The 24,134-nt window shown below is 47.6% G+C and overlaps 1 protein-coding gene and 1 pseudogene across 8 annotated transcripts in view; both read left to right on the forward strand.

Moving 5' to 3' along the window:
• OSBP2 (oxysterol binding protein 2) overlaps window positions 1-24,134 on the forward strand; it is a 208,400-nt gene that overhangs the window by 62,923 nt on the left and 121,343 nt on the right. Inside the window, exon 1 of one of the 7 annotated variants that reach the window (XM_078338333.1) lies at window positions 1,314-1,453. The exons of the other annotated variants lie outside the window; for them this stretch is intronic. The gene's annotated coding sequence lies outside the window, so the exon portion shown is untranslated. Of the gene's footprint in view, window positions 1-1,313; window positions 1,454-24,134 lie in introns of those variants that run through there. 7 annotated transcript variants of the gene reach the window in all.
• Window positions 1,314-23,603, forward strand: LOC128928838 (GTP-binding nuclear protein Ran-like; annotated as a pseudogene). Its single transcript, XR_008474500.2, has 2 exons — window positions 1,314-1,453; window positions 1,678-23,603. The product of XR_008474500.2 is annotated as a GTP-binding nuclear protein Ran-like (transcript).

Raw genomic sequence — 24,134 nt, forward strand, 5'->3', positions numbered from 1 at the left:
CAGAGATGCTGTAGCCAGCCTGCCTGGGTTCAAATCATGGCTTCCACACTTACCCACTGTGTGACCTTGGACAAGTTGCTTGCCGTCTTTTGCCTCATTTCTCTCCTTTGTAAAATGAATTTCATGTTAGAACCAACTCTTAGAGGTGCTGTGAGGATTAGTTTAGATAATTCGTAAAGTGATCTTGGCACACAGCTTGGCAAATGCTTGGCTAAAGCAAGCTGCAGCTATTGACAGTCACTTTTGCAGCTTTAAAATGAACCTTTTACAGGTTCCCAAGTCCTCTGCGCTGCTGAAACAGAATGAGAATGACTTTTGGGAGCAGGGAGTACTTGCATATTTTTTCAAAGGCTCCTTGAGTGGGATTGGCAGATTCAACAAAGAAAAACAGAGGTTGGCCGAGCGCAGTGACTAACACCTGTAATCCCAGTAGTTTGGGAGGCTGAGGCAGGCAGATCCGTTGAGGTCAGGAGTTCGAGATCAACCTGGCCAACATGGTGAAACCCATTTCTACTAAAAATGCAAAAATTAGCTGGACATGGTGGTGTATGCCTCTAATCCCAGCTACTTGGGAGGCTGAGGCAGGAGAATTGCTTGAACCCAGGAGGTGGAGGTTGCAGTGAGCCAAGATTGTGCCATTACTCTCCAAGCTGGGCAACAGAGTGACCAAAACAAACAAACAAAAAAAACCACAGATTTAATTTGAGCTTCAAATACAAAACAAATAATGTTATAGGATAAGGATGTCTCAATATTTGGGCAGTCTTTATACTAAAATTTTATTGTGTATCTGAAATTTAAAGGTAACTGGGTATCCTGCATTTTATCTACCAGCATTTAACCCTATCCTGGGGGACCTTGACACCCAGCCCACTTGGGGGCTCTGCTCCCAACTCCCTGGTCTAAAGGCAGACCTCCAAGTCAGAAAAGAGAGAGTATCCTTTTACTTGACACAGGGGGGCGCTAGAAGATGGCTTGTTCGCTTTGTCTTCCGTAACTCAGTGTCTAGGAAAGCATTAGCAGATTGGCTGGCTTGCAACATTATCTCTCAGTAGCTGTGAATCATTTTCAGATGTTCAGGTCGACCTCCCAGACGACTCTGGGAGGCTGTAAGAAGCCGATACAGAGCTGACCACCTCTGTCTTGGGCCTTCACTTCTTGGGTGGCTAGCCTAGCTCCTCAGGGGCTCCCCTGTCCTCGCTTCCCCTCCACCCCACTGCAGGGCTCACCTGTCCTCCACTGATGTCATAATTCTATTCTGATATCACAGCCCAGCACTTGGAATTATCCCAGGCAGCCCAGGTTCTGCCCTTAGAGCAACTAAGGCAGGCAGTTGAGTGGGGAGTGGGGAGGTGAGGAGGCAGTTGGGTGGCTGGTGGGCCTAGAGGCTGACCCTAAAGAACACCTGGACAGCCTGCCATCCTATTGCTCCAAAATGAAAATCCTCTATAAGGTAGGACTTGGAAGACTTTCCTCCTGTTCCTGTCGGCCATGATCCCACTGAGGTGAAAATAAATTCCCAGGGAGTGTGGAGTTGTTCTGGCTCTGGAAACAGCTCTCAGGAAACCTGCTGCCTGTGTGCCTGGGGACACAAGTAGCCTTGGTCCACTCAGCAGTCCTCTCTTTGTGTTTGAAGGAATGGCTTCCCGAAGCCCAGTGTTTCTTACTTGTTGGCAGAGTCGTTCCTTAGTGCTTGGAGGATGCCTGCAGGTACTAATCCAGGTTCTGCTGTGGCCACGGCCTCTGTCCTCACTCCCTAAGAAGCTGGATGGGAACAGGGGTATGCCCTCCTCAGACAAAGGGAAAATACAGGTGCATTCAAGCTATTGACCCGCAGACTCCTCGGTACGGAGGAGGAGAGAAGCCCCATCCTTCCTGCTGGTCAGAGGGTATAAAGAGATCTCTTATGAACTCACTGAGGGAAAATTTAACTGGTATGGATTAAACAACACAACGAAAGAAAACGCTGAATAACTTCTCTCTTACTCTGACAGACATGAAGTCTTCCTGGGAAGCATGTTAAAACTGCAAACTCCTAGGGCAGGACCACTGAGATTTAGATCTGATGGTCATATGCCACCCAGGAACCCCCATTTTAATTTTTGTTTTAATTTAATTTTATTTTTTTAAATATAGAGACAGGGCCTCACCATGTTACCCAGGCTGGTCTCAAACTCCTGGGCTCAGGCAGTTTTCCTGCCTCGGCCTCCCAAAGTGCTAGGATTACAGGTGTGAGCCACCTGGCCCTCTCCCATTTTTATTTTTTATTTTTTGTTCGTTTATTTATTTTACTTTTTTTTTTTTTAAAGACAGTGTTTCACCATGTTGGTCAGGCTGGTCTTGAACTCGCCACCTCAGGTGATCCACCTGCCTTGGCCTCCATTGGATTACAGGCATGAGTCACCGTGCCCGGCCTGTTTGTTTATTTTTGAGACAAAGTCTCGCTTTGTTGCCCAGGCTGTGATCTTGACTGCAAGTGATCTGCCCACCTCAGCCTCCCAAAGTACTGGGATTACAGGTGTGAGCCACCACTCCCCGCCTTTCCCCCCTTTTTTTTTTAATTTTAAATTTTTGATTTTTGTCATGGAATTTCACTCTAGTCACTTAGGCTGGAGTGCAATGGTGCAATCTCAGCTCACCACAACCTCTGCCTCCCAGGTTCAAGCGATTCTGCTACCTCAGCTTCCGGAGTAGCTGGGATTACAGGCATGCGCCACCATGCCCAGCTAATTTTGTATTTTAGTAGAGATGGGGTTTCTCCATGTTGGCCAGGCTGGTCTTGAACCCTTGACTGCAAGTGATCCGCCCACCTCAGCTTCCCAAAGTACCGGAATTATAGGCGTGAGCTGTGCCTGGCCGTCCCCATTTTTATGGTAAACATTCCACACAGGGCTCCTGCCAGCCCTCCAAGCTTCCCACTTTGAGCACAGTCTGCTCTGTCGACTCCCTGGATTGCTTATTGCTGCTGGCTGTCTTCCCCCTTTTCCAAATTCCATATTTTTCTTGGAGGGGGGTTGAGTTAGGCTTTATTCCACATATTTATTTAATGTGCGGGATCCAAGGAGACAAAGCGATGGTGCAGGGCCCTGTTGTTCATCAAGTGCATTGTATCTAAGTGTTTGGCCCCTGCCTTTTAGGTCTAGGTGCAGCCCCTCTCTCTACCTAAGAAAATGGCTTTTGGCTAAATTAGGAGTGCTCCATCCTTTCTTCATCGAGATCTTCTCTTCATGGTTCTCACCTGAACTGAGAAAATAGGATATGAGCATGAATTACTGGTCATTAAAACTGATAGTGGAGTCAGGCATGGCAGCTCATGCCTGTAATCTCAGTATTTTGGGAGGCTGTGGAGGGAGGATAACTTGAGGCCAGGAGTGGAGAGCAGCCTGGGCAACATAGCAAGACCCCAACTCTCCAAAATACAATAGCTGGGTATGGTGGCATGCACCTGTAGTCCTACCTACTAGAGAGGCTGAGGTGGGAGGAGAGTTTGAGCCCAGGAGGTCAAGGCTACAGTGAGCCATGATCATGCTACTGCACTCCAGCCTGGGTGACAGAGCAAGACCCTGTCTCTACAAACAACAAACATAGTGGTGAATGGCGTTGCTCATGGAAGGGATTGCTTCTGTTTCTCTGGTGGCCCTGGAATGAACACTGAATGGTACTCGAGAGGGCAGCCATGGCTCCTCCATCACTCAGCAGCTCAAGGTGCACATTCCTTCCTGGTTGGCTGTGAATTTAGGCTTTCCCAGTAAAGCCACATCGCTTTTTGAATGAATAAATATATCTATGCTAGTTCACAGGGTTTTTAGTTGCCATCTTGCCTGTGCGCTCTTGAACTTTTGAGTTCTTTGCATTTAGCAGTGTCCAGACATTCAGGCCTGGAGCCCGTGGAGTGCCTGCGCTTCCCTCCATGCTCCTGGTCCAGTGGAAAGCAGGACGTGTCCCGGCCCTCAGGCCTTGGTCTTCTGGTTGCAGAACGGAGGGGTTGACCTCACCTAAACCTTCCAAAAAGCAGATGGTCAGACTCTCTTCCCTTCAAACTCCTCTCTGCCCTGACTCACACCTGGGCCATTTCATCCAGTGAGATTGAAGGAGGAGCAAGGAAGTCCGTGTTTCCCCTCCATGATGCGGGACAGGAAGCTGGACTCAGTCTCTTCCACAGGGCCAGGAAGGATAGTCCCTGACTGCCCATCTTGGTTTTGGGAGAGAGGAAAACCAGTGCCCAGTCTGGGAAATGAGGGTTTGGGGGACTGTGGTAAAATAGAGGACAGGACTCTGCAGGTCAGGGATAGAGGTGCATTCAGAGGGCCAGGTGGTTGCTCTTTGCAGCTTCAGCAGCACCTTGGACATAATTGCTGCTGTGTAAACGTGTTGATTGACAGAGGTGCAGGTAAAAACCTCAAAACAGCTGGGCTTAAGTATGGTCCAAGGAAATCTCTGGGATGGAATGAAAAAAAATTTTTAACCTGTTATTGTCAGCCTGGCCAACATGATGAAACCCCATCTCTACAAAAATACAGCAACAACAACAAAATTAGCCAGGTGTGGTGGCTATAATCTCAGCTACTCTGGAGGCTGAGCCAGGAGAATTTCTTGGACCTGGGAGGCAAAGGTTGCAGTGAGCCAAGGTCACGCCACTGCACTCCAGCCTGGGCAACAGAGCAAGACACACACACACACTTTTCTCTCTCTCAAAAAAAAAATTGTGGGTGGGCACGGTGGCTCATGTCTGTAATCCCAGCACTTTGGGAGGCTGAGGTGGGCAGATCACGAGGTCAGCAGTTCGAGACCAGCCTGACCAATATGGTGAAATCCCATCTCTACTAAAAGTACAAAAATTAGCCAAGTGTGGGAGCACACACCTGTAATCCCAGCTACTTGGGAGGCTGAGGCAGGAGAACCACCTGAACCTGGGAGGCAGAGGTTGTAGTGAGCCAAGATCACACCACTGCACACTCTAGCCCTGGGTGACAGAGCGAGACTCCACCTAAAAAAAAAAAATTGTTGTTGTTATACAAAATAAACAGAAGTAAACAGAAGACTCTCAGGAACCAGCACATTCCTGTCACCCAGATGCCACAGTTACCAGCTCATGGCCAGTCTTGTCTCTATGCCCCCAGCTTCTTCCTCTGTTATCTGTATCATTCTGAAGCCCGTTGCACAGGTTGTAGCATCCCATTTGTTAACATGTCTGGATGTATCTTTAAAAGATCAGAATTCCGAGCTGGATGGGTATAGGGATGCTTCTGGAAGGAATGCCGTGATGGCTGTGCAGGGAGAGAGCCCCAGATCCAGTTCAAATTTGTATTGGCTGGTGATGGTGGTACTGGGAAAACGACCTCCGTGAGACGTCCTTTGACTGGTGAATTTGAGACGTAGCCAGCTTGGATGTTGAGGCTTATCCCCTAGTGTTCCGCACCAGCAGAGGACTCTTAAGTTCAATGTGTGGACACAGCCACCAGGGGGAGTTCGGTGGACTGGGAGATGGCGATTATATCCATGCCCAGTGTGCCCTCATAATGTTTGGTGTGACATCGAGAGCTACTTACAAGAATGTGCCTACCTGGCATAGAGATCTGTGTGAGAACATCCCTGTCGTGTTATGTGGCAACAAAGTGGACATTAAGGACAGGAAAGTGAAGGCAAAATCCATTGTCTTCCACCGAAAGAAGAATCTTCAGTACCACGACACTTCTGCCAAAAGTAACTGCACCTTTGAAAAGCCCTTCCTCTGGCTTCCTGGGAAGCTCACTGCAGATCCTAACTTGGATTTGTTGCCATGCCTGCTCTTGCCCCACCAGAGGTTGTCATGTGCCCAGCTTTGGCAGCACAGGATGAGCACGACTTAGAGGTTGCTCAGGCAACTGCTCTCCCAGATGAGGATGATGACCAGTGAGAAGGAAGCTGGAGCCCAGCGTCAGACGTCTAGTTTGATAGGCAGCTGTCCTGTGATGTCAGTGGTGCAGCGTGTGTGCATTATTATCTAGCTAAGCATCACATGTGCTTCATCTGTGGGGTGCTGAAGGAGATGAGTGGGCTTCGGAGTGAACGTGGCAGTTTTAAATATACCTTCACTGTTCAGACCTGCATATTTAGCTGTTTAGGAACGCAGTTGATTCCTGGAGTTTCGAATGTAAGACTGCTGCAGTCACATCACAACCTTCAGTGGTAAAATCTTGTTGGTCACTATCATTCCCATATTTTTCGTTTAGAATCAGAATAAAGTTGTATTTTTTTTTTAAAGATGGGGTTTCACCACAATGGCCAGGCTGGTCTTGAACTCCTGACCTCAGGTGATCCACTCACCTCGGCCTCCCAAAGTGCTGGGATTACAGGTGTGAGCCACCGCACCCGGCCAATAAAGTTGTATTTCAAATATCTAAAATATAAAAAAATAAATAAAAGATCAGAATTCTTTTTTTTTTTTTTTAACATAACCGAAGTACGATGATCACATCTAACAAATGAATGGTGGGTTCGAATGAAGTTTATTTAAATGAGCCAGTGCTCTCCCTGAGTTTGCAGGAAGTAGAAAAGGGAATGCAGGCTGGGCCTGCTGGCTCACGCCTGTAATCCCAGTACTTTGGGAGGCTGAGACAGACAGATCACAAGGTCAGGAGTTCGAGACCAGCCTAACCAACACAGTGAAACTCCATCACTACTGAAAATACAAAAAAAATTAGCTAGGCTTGGTGGCACGCACCTGTAATCCCAGCTACTCAGGAGGCTGAGGCAGGAGAATTGCTTGAACCTGGAAGGCAGAGGTTGCAGTGAGCCAAGATTGCGCTACTGCACTCCAGCTTGGTGACAGAGCAAGACTCTATCTCAAAAAAAAAAAAAAAAAGAAAAAGAAAAGGGAATGCAGAGGGCTGAGAAAGGGGCTGAGCATGTACTTCCAGCAGCCAAGCTGGGCTCTGTTTAGTTTTGAGAAACCAAAGAGAGGTTAACAGCTCTCAGCTGGGAGAGGATCTGGGCCCTTCTCAAGGAAGGAGGGCTGGGTGTTCTGACACTTGCCTCAGCAGGGGCCCTGCAGTGTAAAGGCCCAGGGGTGTGGGTTGGGGATTTGCTAATGGGAGCACAGTCAGTTCCCAGGTATCCACATTAGGAGGAGGAAGAGCCACTAGAAAGCAACATAGGAAAATGATGGTCTTGTTCTTCAGGAAGCGTGAACAATTTGGATTTAGACATGACCTATGACCCATGCAGATGACTATGGCTTACCCCCGAGAGACCTGTATAAATCAGTGCTAACTGAAAGAGGCTCAGGGTAAATGGGTCACTGGTGAGTTTGAATGCACGTGCAGAGCTCAGAGGAGATTGATGTTCTGTTCTCAGAGAAACTGAGTTGGATTTTCACACTGAGGGTGACAGCGTTTGTTCTGAGCGCCTCCTCATGGGACTTTAGCCTGCCAACCAAGCTGAGGAGCAAGCCCAGAAGTCGCCACCTTATTTCAGTAGAAAAGTAGGCCTTATGAAATATGCCTCTGGGGGTGGGGGTTCTTCTTATGAAGAGGTCAGAGCATAATAAAAGTGGTTGTCTATAGTTTAAAACATTCTTGCAGCTGGGCACGGTGGCTCAGGCCTGTAATCCCAGCACTTTGGGAGGCCGAGGCAGGCGGATCACTTGAGGTCAGGAGTTTGAAACCAGCCTGACCAACATGGTGAAACCCCGTCTCTACTAAAAATACAAAAATGAGTTGGGCGTAGTGTCATGTGCCTGTAGTCCCAGCAACTCGGGGGGCTGAGGTGGGAGAATCGCTTGAACCTGGGAGGTGGAGGTTGCAGTGAGCAGAGATCAAGATCATGATATTACACTGCAGCCTGGGGGACAAGCGTGAAACTTCATCTCAAAAAAACAACAACAAAAACATTTTTGCCATTAAGGTAGTTTAAGCATCATTTTTCTGCCAGGGCAATTACCTGGATTTCTAATTGTTTCCTTTGTAACTAGAGGGCATAATAGTACTTTCCTTTGTAATTATCAGATTGGAGAAGTTTATTCTTTGTTGCTAACCTTCTCATGGATCTGTAGGCATGAGAACCAGACTCTGATGCAGGCAAGGCTGTCAAGTCAGGATGTCACTAATTCCAGAGGCGGAGGATCTGGGGGGCCAGCCCAGATGCCTGACCTAAACCTGAGGCTGGCAGGACTGTGACATTTCCCTGGGTACCCACTGCATTTCACTTGAACAGTTTGGAAAGGCTGAGTATTCTGGGCTGTGGAACTGGAAGTCTGGGCTCTGAGGGGGCCTCTCAGTCATTTTGCTAAATCACAGAACCATGCCTGGTGTTATGAACAAGTATGGCTTAGTAAAGCGGACACAAAATTTGGGATCCTGGCTTTGCCCTTGAGTCACTGTGTGACTTTGAACAAGGCCCTCTACCTCTCTGAGCTACAATTTCTTTGCCTATCACAGGGATGAGTAATGTCTGCATCATGAGATGGTTGTGAAGGTAAATAACAATAATATTTTTAAATTAGGTGGGTACAGTGGCTCACACCTGAATTCCCAGCACCCTGGGAGGCTAAGGTAGGTGGATCACCTGAGGTCAGGAGTTAGAGACCAGCCTAGCCAACAGGGCAAAACCCTGTCTCTACTAAAAATACAAACATTAGCTGGGTCTATGATGCAGGTCTGTGGTCCCAGGTACTCCGGAGGCTGAGGCAGGAGAATCACTTGAACTCGGGAAGCAGAGATTGGGTGAGCAGAGATTGTGCCACTGCATTCCAGCCTGGGCAACAGAGCGAGACTCCATCTCAAAAAAAAAAAATAAATAAATAATACACGACAGGTCTAGGTGAGAGGGAAGCACACGGAGCAGCTTCCAAATGCCAGTCGTCATCACTACCATTCCAGGCTCTTCAGCTCAGGTCCTCAGCTGACAATAGATCTGTGTGTGATGGTCTCATATGTATGGGGTGTCTTCTACCTACACTGGATACGCCTTCATGGACAGTGATATGGTTTGGCTGTGTCCCACCCAAATCTCACCTTGAATTGTAATAATCCCCATGTATCAAGGGCAGGGCCAGGTGGAGATAATTGAATCATGGGGTGGTTTCCTGCATACTGTTCTCATGGTAGTAAATAAGTCTCACAAGATCTGATGGTTTATAAAGGGGAGTTCCCCTGCTCATGCTCTCTTGCCTGCTGCCATGTAAGATGTGACTTTGTTCCTCATTCCCCTTCCACCATGATTTTTTTTTTTTTTTTGAGATGGGGTCACACTCTGTTGTCCAGGCTGGAGTGCAGTGGTGAGATCTCGGCTCACTGCAACCTCCGCCTCCCAGGTCAAGCAATTCTCGTGCCTCAGCCTCCCAGGTAGCTGGGATTTCAGGCAGGTGTCACCATGCCTGCCTAATTTTTGTATTTTTAGTAGAAACGGGATTTCACCATGTTGGCCAGGCTGGTCTCAAACTCCTGACCTCAAGTGATCTGCCTGCCTCGGCCTCCCAAAGTGCTGGGATTACTGGCGTGAGCCACTGTGCTGCTGGCAGCCTTCCACCGTGATTGTGAGGTCTCTCCAGCCATGTGGAACTGTGAGTCCATTAAACCTCTTGCCTTTAGAAATTATCCAGTCTCCAACACTGGTGGATCACGAGGTCAAGAGATTGAGACCATCCTGGTCAACATGGTGAAACCCCGTCTCTACTAAAAATACAAAAATTAGCTGGGCATGGTGGGACGCGCCTGAAGTCCCAGCTACTCGGGAGGCTAAGGCAGGAGAATTGCTTGAACCTAGGAGGCAAAGGTTGCAGTGAGCCGAGATCGTGCCATTGCACTCCAGCCTGGGTAACAAGAGTGAAACTCCATCTCAAAAAAGAAAAAAACCAAAAAAACCCAGAAATTACCCAGTCTCGGGTATGTTCTTATTAGCAGCATGAGAATAGACTAATACAAACAGGGATCTGTTTTACTAATTCATTTTTAAAAAATTATTTTTTCATGGTTTTCTATCCAGGGTCAATTGGTGGCAGGGAAAAAACCCCGGTGAGACTGGCTGAAGCACAAGTGGGGACTATGCTCAGCGTGCAGGAAGTGGAGCGTCCAGGGGAGGGGTGCGTTTGTAGCTGCTCTCTCTGACAACCCATTGCTGGTTCTCTCCCGGTGTCCCCTCTGTGTCCTTTCCCTCTGTAGCCTGGCTTCTTTGTTCCTCCATAGTTTTGTTCTGCAGGTGGGCCTGGCCTGCCCTGGCTGTGCCTGGCCTAGTGGCTGCAATCTCTGGCTCTAGCTTCAAATTCTTGAATGAGAGGCTCTGGTGCAGCTCAGAGCAGGTTCCCTGCCCTGGCCTAATCAAGCATGATCAGAGCAGGGCAAGGTCATGCCTGAGGAGCCACCAAAGTGTGTGTTGCAAGGAAGCCTTAAATCCTGTCCCCATTGCTGGATCTTCCTGACACTTGGTCTCTTCCAAGGAGCCTTTGGTGACCACCTCTAGTTCCCTCCCATCGGCAGGAGGGCAGGCGAAACTTGTTTGGACTCCATGTGTGCCAAGCCTGCCCCTCACCTGTATCCAGCCCAGGCCAAGGAATCATGGTGGGCTCAGAACCTCCTCTGGAGGGAGGCCAGTCTGTCAAGCAGACATGACAACCACAGATTGTGGAAGAGAAACCTTGGAAGACAAGACAAGTTGCTGAAAGCACAGGCAGGAATCATGGAAGCTTCCAGAGGCTTCGGAGGGGCAGCCTGGGGTGTTGGGGAGGCCTGGGGAGCATAGGAAGGGCTGAGTTTAGTGGAGGCTGGCTCTCAGCAGCACAGTGGCGGCCCCTGTCCACATATGGCACACCTGAACACAGTGGCACCAGCAGCCCAAGGCGTCCATGTGGTTCCAAAGCCTCAGGCTGGTGTGAGCTACTGTACTCCTCTATGAGGCCACCCACCAGTGGGGGCGCCAATGGGTGGGCTCCAGGCTGGCTTCATCTGTTAGCCTGGCTTGCTTCCCTTGTTCTGTGGCCAGTGTTCTCTGGTGAAGGCATCCTGTTTGCAACATGAGTTCCACTGCAGATGGTTTGAGAAACACTGGTCCAGAGCTTCCACCTGAATCAGTATTGGCTGTAGAAACTCAGACTGAGCCTGAAGGTGGGAAGGGCTCAGGCTTGGGCTCAGGTATGGCAAGAGGCAAGACCTGGTGTTTCATGATCTCCCTGCTCTCCACGGCTTGGGGCCAGTTCTCCTTCCACAGAAAGGATGGAGCCTGTGCTCATCCACAGGCCTCAATGCCTAGACACAGAAGGAACACTCTGTCCTGCCCCCAGATGTTTGGTGTACCCAGGGCTATAGCTCAGTAGGCCGCCTTAGTCCAGGTGAGAACAGAGAAGGGGACAGGGCACCATCAGGCATCCACAAGCTGGAGAACCAGGCCAGAGACAAGCCCCTGGGGCAGGTTGTGGTCTGACCTTGCAGGCTGGAGTTGGCGATTCGCCGCGACCTCAGGCACTGGCCCCTGGAGAGCCTGGGATGGAGCCTGCAAGCTGGGACTCCCATAGGTAAGCTCTGGTTTTAGTGATTGAGTGGTAGGTTTTCCTTCCCCCACAGCAGCCACCTTACATTTTTCTTTGGAAGACAGTCAGAATCACTTGACTGCTCCGAAATGCGGTAGCCTCCCTGAGGAACAAGGGTTTTCGTTTTAATTAGGCTCTTGAGCCTCAGTACTGTGCCCACCGTGGAAGACCTGCAGCCAGAGATGAGCCCATCTTTCCTTGTCTCTGTTAAGCACAGAAGCGGGGTGGCCAGGCTGGCCTGTGGGAGGTCTTGTCATGAGTGAGGCAGTTTGGTGTCATGGAGAACTCCTGTGCACAGAGATGCTTCGCCAGCTCAGCCGAAGGTGTCACCTTCAGGGCCTGGCCACAGAAGCCCTCAAGTCCTACCTGTCCTGGGAGCAGCCCTGCTGGCTCTGGGCAAGCCTGGGACTGGTTAGGCCTGGCTTTGAGGCCACTCTGAGGTCTGGGTTTCCCTCTCCTCAGCTGAGTGATGTCCACTGTGGCCTCTGCCTCTCTTGGCCTCAGCACCTCGGCTGTTAGCTGGCACGAGCCCCGTTTACTATGAGGTGTCACGCATCACACAGGGAACAGCTACTGCTGTTAAACACTTTTTTTTTTTTTTTTTGAGACAGTCTTGCTCAGTTGCCCAGGCTGGAGTGCAGTGACACAATCTTGGCTCACTGCAACCTCCACCTCCCAAGTTTAAGCGATTCTCCTGTCTCAGCCTCCTGAGTAGGAGGCCACCTGCCACCATGCCTGGCTAATTTTTGTATTTGTATTTTTATGTATGTATGTATGTATTTATTTTTGAGATGGAGTTTCTTATTACCCAGGCTGGAGGGCAGTGGCATAATCTTGGCTCACTGCAACCTCCACCTCCTGGGTTCAAGTTATTCTCCTGCCTCAGCCTCCCAAGTAGCTAGGATTCAGGCATCTACCACCACACCCAGCTATTTTTTTTTTTTATTTCACCATGTTGGCCAGGCTGTCTTGAACTTCTGAGCTCAAGTGATCCTCCTGCCTCAGCCTCCCAAAGTGAGCCATGACACCCAGCCTCTTAAGTGCATTTTATCCAGGACACCCTCCTGACTCCCCAGCCCAGGTATGCTTCCCATGTAGTGGAAAGAGTGCTATATGACTCCTTCATAGCACTCACCCCAGGTGCGCTGATGGTTCACCTGTACACTTATTTGTTTAGGGTTTGACTTCCCTGATAATCCATAGCAAGAGAAGGGTGGGAATTGTGACAACTGGCTTGCCACTGAATGCCCAGTGCCTAGCACCTTGCTTGTCTTGGAGTAGACATGCTCGAATTATTTGTTGTAGGAATTGGGGAGGGAAGGAGGGAGAGAGAGATTCCATGAATGATTGAGCGTGAGAAGTGGGCGCTGGTGCTCTGGCCAGACACAGTGGTCACTTTGGTCCACAGACTCTGGGTGTAGAGCCTCTGGGCCACTTGGATAAGCAGTCTCAGGGTCCTCACAGAGCCAACTTGGAAGAGCAAGTCCTTCCAAAGGATATCACTGAGTGTGGGAGGCCATGAGGGACTTCAAGGTGACTCCAGAGAGCCAAGCCAGAGAGGCACCCCAGCAGGGGCAGTGGAGTCCTTAGCAAGGGGCAGTCAGTGGCAGTCACCATATTTAGCCCTCCAGCCACTGCCATTTGTATGAAGTACAGTGGAGGCCAGGGATGCTTGGCTGTCGTGCTAACACAGGTGTCTGAGTTTTTACCTATGTAAGATCAATGCTTAATGGTCTTCATCTCCCAAGTGGCGGTCTAGTGTCATGGGTGAGCATAACACCCATGAGAGGTGGCTTATAAGAGACAGGCCAAGGCTTGGACTCCCCAGTGGGGCTGGGTGCTTCCTTGGCTACTTAGCTGTGGTACCTGGGCAAGCCCACCAGCTCCTCCAAGCTCTAGCTGCCTTGTCTCTAAAATGGACAGTTCCAATCCTAGCCTACCTGACATCCGCTGTGAGGACAGATGAGTGTGTGCGGGAAAGGGTTGCCTAGGATCACCACTGGGGTTGTTGTCATTACAGGGGTAGCCAGCAATAAAGCTGGGCCCTTCTCAGCTCCTCTGTGAGGCGACGGTCCTTGTGGAGGGCATTGTCATTGGCGTGTGTGCCCAGGCACCAAGCCAGCCAGGTGGTTTGTGTAAGGGACGTGCCACTACCTAGGGCCCTTGAGTCAGAATGCTGGGAGCAAAAGGCGTGTCCCCAAACATTTCTGCCTTTTAAGAAAACTGTTTGATGTTTTGTGAAAATATTCAATGGAAAAAGAAAAGCACAGACCGTGCAAATCTCAAATCTACTAACCCAGCAATAATGACTGTTAAACCTTTACTAAAAGTATGACAGACAATCTAGATATAGAATTTTATAGCAATGGGAGGGTCCAATATTTGGTTTTATAACTGACTCATTAAACTTGACAATAGGTTGTGGACATTCCATGCCAATGAGTATACATCTGTGGCACCACTCTTTATTAAAAAATCAATTTTATTGTGTATACTTAGGGCATTCAATAGATAATAAAATGGTTACCAAACAGTGAGGAGCTATGTGAGATGATAGCACCACTTTTTATAGTATTTTATCATAGAAAACGTCTAACATTTCTATGCATGTAAATCCACACATACATGGTCTCAGTTCTCATCACTTAGCTTTCAGTCATTTTCAATTGTGGCCAATCTTATTTCATCTCAGCCCTTACTATTTCCCCCTGTTAATGACTATTTTAATATTGTGGCAAATACATACGACATTGAATTTACCATTAAAGGCACTTAGTACATTCACAGTGTTGCACGGCCATCACCTCTCCCTGGCTCCAGAACATTTTCATCACTCCGAAGGAAACCCTGCACCCATTAAGCAGGGACTCCCCATTTTCTCTCTCTCAGCCCCTGGCAACCACTAATCTGCTTTCCCCACTATTATTTTACAGCAAACCCCATCTGTGCACATTTCACTGTGTATCTCTAAAAAACAAGGAGTCTTTTAAAAACGTAAATTCAGCCAGGCGCAGTAGCTCATGCCTGTAATCTCAGCACTTTGGGAGGTCGAGGCAGGTGGATCACTTGAGGTCAGGAGTTCAAGACCAGCCTGGCCAACATGGTGATACCCCATCTCTACTAAAAATAAATAAATAAATAAACAAATAAATAAAATAAGAGTCATCTGGTCCTGGTGGCGAGCGCCTGTAATCCCAGCTACTTGGGAGGCTGAGGCAGGAGAATCGCTTGAACTCGGGAGGCAGATGTTGCAGTGAGCCAAGATTGTGCCACTGCACTCCAGCCTGGGTGAAAGAGCAAGACTCTGTCTCAAAAAACAAAAAATGAAATGAACAAACAAAAAAACCCCACAAATTCAAGACCATGATCCTACCTGAAATCACAATGCTTTTTTTTTTTTTTTTAAGACAGTGTCTCCCTCTTGTCGCCCAGGCTGGAGTGCAGTGGCATGATCCCAGCTCACTGCAACCTCCCTCTACCTCCCAGTTCAAGCAATTCTCCTGCCCCAGACTCCCGAATAGCTGGGATTACAGGTACCCACTACCACACCTGGCTAATTTTTGTGCTTTTAGTAGAGACAGGGTTTCACCATGTTGACCAGGCTGGTCTTGAACTCCTGATCTTAGGTGATCCGCCTGCCTCGGTCTCCCAAAGTGCTGGGATTACAGGCGTGAGCCACTGCATCCAGCCTGAAATCACAATTCTTTAGTATCATTATTCAAATGCCACAGTATAAATGTCATTGTTTTCAATTTTTAATTTTTGTGGGAGCATATAGGTGTATATGTTTATGGGATAGGTAAGATGTTTTTTGAGGGGAGGTTGTTTTTTTTCTGAGACAGAGTCTTGCTCCATCACCCAGGCTGGAGTGCAGTGGTGCCGTCTTGGCTTATTGCAACTTGCAATAAGTGATTCTCATACCTCAGTGTCCTGAGTAGCTGGGACTACAGGCATGCACCACCACGCCTGGCTAATTTTTGTATTTTTAATAGAGATAGGGCTTCACCATGTTGGCCAGGCTGGTGTTGAACTCCTGGCCTCAAGTGATCTTCCCACTTCAGCCTCCCAAAGTGCTGGGATTACAGGCATGAGCCACTATGCCCAGCCTCATTTTTCTTTTTCTTTTCTTTTTTTCTTTCTTTCTCTTTTTTTTTTTTACTTGAGACATGGTCTCACTCTGTCACCCAGACTGGAGTGCAGTGGTATGTTCTCAGCTTACTGCAACCTCCACCTCTTGTGCTCAAGCAATCCTCCCACCTCAGCCTCCCAAAGCTGGGACCGCAGGTGCATGCCACCATACTTGTCTAATTTTCATATTTTTAGTAGAGATGGGATTTCACCATGTTGCCCAAGCTGGTCTCCAACTCCTGAGTTCAAGTGATCTGCCCGCCTCTGTCTCCCAACATGCTGATATTATAAGCATGAACTACTGCACCTGGTCTAATAAATGTCAATGTTAATGATCCATGATATTTCATTAAATAGATATAGCTCACTTTACTGAAACATTTTTGAAACTGTTTGCCAGTTTATTCAATTGCATTCTAGTTATTGGCAGTGTTTCTCTATTATCAACAGAAGGTACTGGGACAAGCATTTCTGTGCTCACATTTTTTTTTCTTTTTTTTCCCCCCACTGGTGTGGTTATTCCCTAAGGGTAAATTCTTAGAAAATGGATGAGTGGGTCAAGTGCATGCTTCACATTTTGATACTGTTGCTGAGTTATCCTTCATCAATGTTGTTCCGATTTACACTCCCCTTGGCAGAAAATGCATGGTTTATTTAAGGAAAGATAGTTCCTGGAAATATTCATGTGTAATCCTTTGACCTGCCTCAAGTAAAAGTACACCACTGCCCAAGACCATGGGAACCCATCTCTTGCATCAGTGTGACCTGGATGTGAGACATGGAGTTCAAGGAGACCATTTTGGAGCTTTAAGATTTGACTGCCCCACTGGATTTCAGACATGCATAGGGCCTGTAGCCTCTTTGTTTTGGCCAGTTTCTCCAGTTTGGAATGGCTGTATTTACCCAATGCCTGTACCCCCACTGTATCTAGAAAGGAACTAACTTGCTTTGGATTTTACCGGCTCATAAGCAGAAGGGACTTACCTTGTCTCAGATGAGACTTTGGACTGTGGACCTTTGAGTTAATGCTAAAATGAATTAAGACTTTGGGGGACTGTTGGGACGGCGTGATTGGTTTTGAAATGTGAAGGCATGAGATTTGGGAGGGACTGGAGGAGGAATGATAGGGTTTGGCTGTGTCCCCACCTACATCTCATCTTAAATTCCCATGCATTGTGGGAGGGACCGGGTAGGAGGTGGTTGAATTATGGGGGTGGGTCTTTCCTGTGCTGTTCTTGCGATAGCGAGTAAGTCTCACAAGATCTGATGGTTTTTAAAAAGGGGAGTTTCCCTGCACAAGCTCTCTTCTCTTGTCTGCTGCTGTGTGAAATGTGCCTTTTACCTTCTGCCTTGATTGTGAGGTCTCCCCAGCCACGTGGAGCAGTAAGTCCATTGAACCGCTTTCTTTAGTGAGTTGCCCAGTCTTGGATATGTCTTTATCAGCAGTGTGAGAATGGACTAATACAACTATTCTTCTGTCTGTACAGAAATACTCAGTTGCACTGGGCTGAGGGTCTCCCAGATGCAACAGCAGCTCAAGGCCATCGCTTGATAACCAGATGCTGGAGAAAAATGCCATAGTGCCCACAGCGACAGCCCATGCAGCCCTTCTGCTAAGGGAGGGCAGGGAGCAGTCAGGGAGAGTGACGGTAGCAGCTGGGGAGAGCAGGTGGGCAGAAAGCCCCATTAGTGGAGCTTGGCTGGTTTACACACGTGCTCATCTGTCTGGAAGCCCAGGAAGCTGTTGGGAGGAAATCGATGCTCTGTCTTTTGGGGGAGAGGGAGGAAGAAGGAATTGGTGAGAAAAATGATCCTTCACTATTCACTTCAACTTGATTTTCTGTGCTATTAAAAAGGTTATAGTGACGTTAAAGGAGTTTATTTATTTATTTGAGGCAGAGTTTCACTCCATCACCCAGGCTGGAGTCCAGTGGCACAATCTCGGTTCACTGCAACTCCACCATCCAGGTTCAAGAGATTCTCGTGCCTCAACCTCCCGAACAGCTGGGACTATAGGCATGTACCGGCATGCCCAGCTAATTGTTTTTTTTAGTAGAGATGGGGTTTCACCACCTTGGCCAGGCTGGCCTCAATCTCCTGACCTCAATTCATCTGCCCACCTCGGCCTCCCAAAGTACTAGGATTACAGGTGTGAGCCACAGTGCCCAGCATTAAAGGAGATTTAAAAGAAGAAATATAAACCTTACCGTGATCCCAGTGAGTGCTGTTTCTCCAGGACCTGCTCATCCTGCCTGTACGCATGCACGCGCGAGCACACACACACACACACACACACACACACACACACACACTCCGCTGACACCACCACGACCACCACTGCGTTCCCCTTCCCCTGGGCATACCAGCATCAGCATTCTGGCTACTCTTCAGTTTTTGTTGTCACTGTCTGCTTTTGCTTCTGCTCTGTGGAGAGCTTGGCGCCAGTTTTCTTATCCAGCCATCCAGTAGTTGGACACTTGAGCAGCCTGCAATTATGGCCTGTTATAACACCCGCCACCCATGTCCATTCTTGGAGTGCCCTTTCTTTGATAACACTTCCCTAGGGAAAATTCTGTTGGCTGGTGGATGTGAGTGGTATTGTGGCTCTTGATTTCCCCTGTCCTCTAGCCCAGTTGTTTTAAAAAAATAGAAGTGAGTGCCTAGAAAGGCACAAGATAACCACTACAGTATGAGAAGAAAACATTAGAAGTTCTTTTCAAACCGGGCACGGTGGCTCACACCTGTAATCCCAGCACTGTGGGAGGCCAAGCTGTGTGGGTGACTTGAGGTCATGAGTTCGAGAGCAGCCTGGCCAACATGGTGAAATCCTGTCTCTACTAAAAATAAAAAAATTAGCCAGATGTGGTGGTGGGCACCTGTGATCCCAGCTACTTGGGAGTCTAAAGCTGGAGAATCGCTTGAACCTGGGAGGCAGAGGTTGCAATGAGCCAAGATTGTGCCACTGCACTCCAGCCTTGGCAACAGAGTGAGACTCCATCTCAAAAAAAAAAAAAAAAACTGATTTAATTTTATCTTTAAAAATTTTAGTTTTTATATATGTTGTATAATATACATAAAGTGTAAGTCAAATAGTACAACATATGTGTAATCTAGAAACCATTATTCATATACTGAGGGCTCATGTTTTTTGGATGGGGACATTTGCAAATGTCTCCAGAGGGTGATCCCAGGCAGCATGGTCACCAAGTGCACTCCTGCCTCCGCCACTTGGCCTCCCTTCCCTTCCTGGGGTGCACTTGCAGCTGTGGGAGCTGGACAAAGTAACTCCAAGTGACAAGAACCCATATCTTGCCCTTCACTGAGAAAGCGCCAGAGAGAAAGGAAGTACTTTTTTTTTAAAGTATCCTCAGTTCCTTTCTAGAATGAAGTAGAAATAGAGCTGAGGGGACAAAGGAGGGGTCCAGTCTCATGCTTGAGCTATGAGGACCTGTAGGACCCCCAGCCCCTTTGGTGGCTAGGTGGTTTTTTTTCCTGGTGATAGGTGGTCCTTGCTGCCCACCCTGGCTCACCTGAGCGGCCCCTGCCCTTTGCACCTGTCTCCCCACATGTGTCTCCCCACGCCTCTGACTCAGAAGTCCAGCTTGTCATCGCCCCTCAGGCTCTCTCTTGCCTTTTGGTGTTCCTTTCCTCATTGTTTTTCCTTTTAGATGCGCATTTTGTGCGTGTCAGTCAGATTCTCATTCTATATGAAGTGAAAACTTTTCATCTATTTGTCAATTCAAAGCCAAATCAAGATGCCAGAATTGAAGGATCATTCATGCTGAGTGTTTGGTTTGGTCCTTGAGGGGCCCACAGCCCTGGTCGAGCAGAAAGGCGCTGTTATTTAGCATTATTTGAAAACCACGAGTTACCTGGTACCATTTGCTGCAGCCCGGTGCTAACGCTTCTGCTGTGACTACACCGCAGTGATCCATTTCCTCTCAGAATGTGGCACAGTGAAGATCCAGTAGCATGTCCCATGAAAAATCTCATCCAGGAGGGGTGCAGCTGCTGAGAAGCCAACCTCATTCAAGAGTTTTCCCCAGCCCCTGCTATGTGTGAAGAACCCAACACGCAGGAGATGGAGTAAATGCCATAGCGCTGTGACTGGCATTTTCCATGTTGTTGTAATGCACCCAGGCCACTAAGACTTCACTGAACTGTTTTTGATTTGGTTTTATTTTAGTTTTTTTGAGATGGAGTCTTACTCTACTGCCCAGGCTTGAGCACAATGGTGCCATCTCAGCCCACTATGACCTCCACCTCCCTGGTTCAAGCAATTCTCATGCCACAGCCTCTCAAGTAGCTAGGATTACAGGCACCTGCCACCATGCCCGGCTAATTTTTGTGTTTTTAGTAGAGACAGCATTTCGCCATGATAGCCAGACTGGTCTCGAACTCCTGACCTCAGGTGATCCGTCTGTCTCGGCCTCCCAAAGTGCTAGGATTATAGGCGTAAGCCACCGCACCTGGCCTACAACTAAACTGTTTTAATTGAACCCCTTTGGCATTTGTGGATCTAAGGTCTGGCATTTCAAACAACTCAAAAGTAAAAGTGGGCCTCCAGTGGGCTGACCAGGGAGCTGGCTTTCAGCAGGAGGTGGGAGGCCTTGAGGGGCCCACACACAAGGTTTCGGCCTCATGTATGATTTTTATTTTAATATTTAAAATGTTTTTGTTTTTACATCCACTCATACACACAGGAAGGGAGTATGGAAGTCATGCTTCTTTTAAAAGTAGCAGCCCTGTTCCCCGACCTTCCTCTCTTTCCATCCTGTTCCCCAAAGCAGCCATTCCTGACTTTAGTTAATGCCCTGGTTCATGCCATGCACTGAGTCATTTGTCCTGTGGCTCAGGCTCCAGCCTGAGGTATGTGTGTGGAGAGACCCAGGAATACCTGCTTGAGTAGGTAATGTGTAATCACAAATGGAATCCAATCTGATATATCTCTGCCTCCTATAAAGATCTTAGCAGCTTGGGCAGAGATTCTCTGGGGGATGTGAATGGTGGCCCTGAGTGGACTGTGGACTACATTGGCCTCAAGTGGGCTGACTGGGGAGTGGCATCTGCCCAGTAGGGGAAGATGGGGACCAGTGGCAAAGTGAGCCATGAGAACACTGGGCTTCTAGCAGGAGATAAGAGGTCTGACCACAGGAAGCTTCTGGGCCTCCTGATCTCAGCGTGCTTGCAGTGAGTGTCCCAGCTGGAGAATGTGTGGAATATAGAGTTTCTTCACGGACAACCACTCTTTATTTTGTTTTCCATCCATGTGTTAAAAAAAATTAACAGAAGAACGGGAAAAAAAAATTATAAGCTGGGCTCAGTGGCTTTTGCCCGTAATCCCAGCACTTTGGGAGGCCGAGGCAGGTGGATTACTTGAGGTCAGGAGTTTGAGACCAGCCCAGGCCAACATGGTGAAACTCCATCTCTACTAAAAATACAACAATTAGCCAGCCATGGTGGAGGGCACCTGTAATCCCAGCTATTTGGGAGGCTGAGGCAGGAGAATCAATTGAACCCAGGAGATGGAGGTTACAGTGAGCCAAGATCATGCCACTGCACTCCAGCCTGGGCGACAGAGCGAAACTCTGTCTCAAAAACAGAAAATCGTAACTGGAGTGCAGTAAACTGCCTACAGTGTACAGTCTGATCAGTTTTGACCTTTAAGCACCCATGAAACCACTGCCATAGTCAGGATAATGTACACATTCATCACCCCAAATTCTTTCAGGCCCTTTTGTAATTCCTCCTTAGCCCCTTCCACCTCCTGCAGACAACCATTAATCTACTTTTTGGTGTGATAGCTTCCATTTTCTAGAATTTCTTTCTTTCTTTTCTTTCTTTCTTTCCTCCCTTCCTCCCTCCCTCCCTTTCTTTCTTTCTTTTTCCTGTTTTTTTTTTTTTTTTTTTTTTTTTGAGGTAGAGTTTTCGATCTTGCTGTCCAGGCTAGAGTGCAGTGGTGCAATCTTGGCTCACTGCAACCTCCACCTCCTGAGTTCAAGCAATTCTCCTGCCTCAGCCTCCCAAGTAGCTGGGATTACAGGCACATGCCACAACACCCGGCTAATTTTTTTTTATTTTTGGTAGAGACCAGGTTTCACCGTGTTCGCCAGGCTGGTCTCAGACTCCTGACCTCAGGTGATCTGCCTCAGCTTCCCAAAGTGCTGGGATTACAGGCATGAGCCACTGCACCTGGCTGCATTTTCTAGGATTTTATACAAATGGGATTGTACTACATGTACTCTAGTTGGCTTTTGTCACCCAGTGTAATTATTTTGAAATTCATCTGTGTTGTTGCACACATCACTAGTTTATTTTCATTGCTGAGTAGTGTTTCATTGTGTGGATGCATTTAGCTGTTGCCTGTGGATGAACTTTTGAGTTGTTTCCAGGTTTGGCCATAACAGAGCTGCTGTGAACATTTGCATTCAAGTCTTTCTGTGGACATACAGGTTTTTTTCTCTTGGGCAAATACCTAGGAATGAAATGGCTGGTTCATAGGGTAGGTATATGTTTAACTTTTGAAGAAATTGCCACATCGTCTGCCAAAGTGGTTACACCATTTTACATTCCCATAAGCAGCATGAGAGTGTCCTAGGCTGGGGACGACAGAGTCGGCCATCCCAGGACAACCTGAGAAAGTGTCAAACACAGATTCTCCTGATGAGCAACTACTCATTTTGCCTTTTCAAAAATGATCGTATGTTTTCTCAGGCATGACAGTGTCTGATATGTCCTTTCTGCTTCAAAGAGTATGGAACCTGTGGCTTTTCTTTTTTTTTTTTTTTTTTTTTTTTTTGGAGAAAAGGAAAATTATTGTGTATACACAGGGAGAATCACAGGGCAATTGCCCAGGAACCCGTGTGCTATTCATTGGTATCTGGGGGATTTAGTGAAGGCAGCTCACTGCAGACACAGGATCTTGCCTCTCAAGGTTCTGCCTGTTTTCATTCCCCTAAGACATAAAATACCACATCTCAGAGGCAGGGAGTCTTATTCAGAGAACTCTTTTTTTTTTTTTTTTTTTTTTTTTTTTGAGACAGAGTCTTGCTCTGTTGCCCAGTGCCCAGGCTGAGTGCAGTGCTATGATCTTGGCTCACTGCAGCCTCCAAACCTCCACCTCCTGGATTCAAGTGAGTCTCCTGCCTTAGCCTCCCAAGTAACTGAGACTATAGGCAAGTGCCACCACGGCCAGCTAATTTTTCTATTTATAGTAGAGACAGAGTTTCACCACATTGGCCAGGCTGGTCTCAAACTCCTGACCTCAAGTGATCCACCCACCTTGGCCTCCCAAAGTTCTGTGATTACTGGCATAAGCCACCATGCCAAGCCAGAGAGCATATTTTGTCTTAAGGCAAATTAATAACTCTGTAATACCGATAACACTCTTGCTTCCCAAATCTGCCTGGTATGTAAAATCTTTGCTGTTGGGAATGCTTGCATGAGAAGGCAATTTATGGAAATAGAAAAACCTTGACACCTCAATGCAAAATGTGCCTTTTCTCAACCTGGCACCCTTTCTTGGTCACAACATTGCCTCTTGGCCCTGGAAGCTTCCTAGCTAGGCAGTGCCTAGTTAGGTAAACCAGCAGGTGCTAGAGGAGAGCTTAGGTCTGGGAAATGCCCACTGTAATTACTTGGGACTGTGTTACTTGAAAGTTGCCTTCAGCATATATCTGCAGAATGATTGTTTCCTTCCAGGAAGAGGCTTCAGAAGCAGAGATTCTGTTACTGGCATTTTTAAGATTTATATAGGTTTCTATGGTCCTGTCCTGAGTGGGTAGTCTCACAGAGCCAAGACTCTCTTTTTAAAAATGCTGCAGGTACAAATCCTAGGTTTTCATTCTTAGCACCAGAATGCCGTCCCTAGAAACAGATTTATGTATTTGTAGAAATTCACTTAGTGATAAAGGTACCACTTAAATCACTTGGAAAAGAAGGGACCATTCAACAAGTGTCCCTCCCTCCCTCCCTCCCTCCCTCCCTTCCTTCCTTTCTTTTCTTTCTTCCTTATTTTGAGAAAGGGTCTCTCTGTCACCTGGGCTGGAGTGCAGTGGCATGATCGCAGTTCACTGCAACCTTGACCTCCTAGGCTCAAGCGATCCTCCCACCTCAACTTCCTGAGTAGCTAGGACTATGGGTATATGCCACTACACAAATTTAAAGGCAGGGTCTCACTGCATTGCCCAGCCTGGTCTCAAAGTCCTGGGCTCAAGTGATCCTACCACCTCGACCTCCCAGTGTGCTGAGATTACTGGCATGAGTCACCATGCCCAGTTGAAAAGTGTGTTTTTAATTGTAACCTTCTGGAATTTGTTTTTCTGCAAGTTGTGAGAAAGAAATCTAAGTTTTACATTTTCCAAAAGTGTATCTGATTTTCTTAATAGCATTTACTCTGATTTTGAATAGTCTTCATTGATTTGTATCAATTCCTGTGCCTGTTTAATTGTTGTTGTTTTATAATATATTTTGACAGCAGGTAGAATAAATTGTTCCTCATTGTTCT

This window comes from Callithrix jacchus, chromosome 1, assembly GCF_049354715.1.
Source record: "Callithrix jacchus isolate 240 chromosome 1, calJac240_pri, whole genome shotgun sequence".
NCBI lineage: Eukaryota > Metazoa > Chordata > Mammalia > Primates > Cebidae > Callithrix > Callithrix jacchus.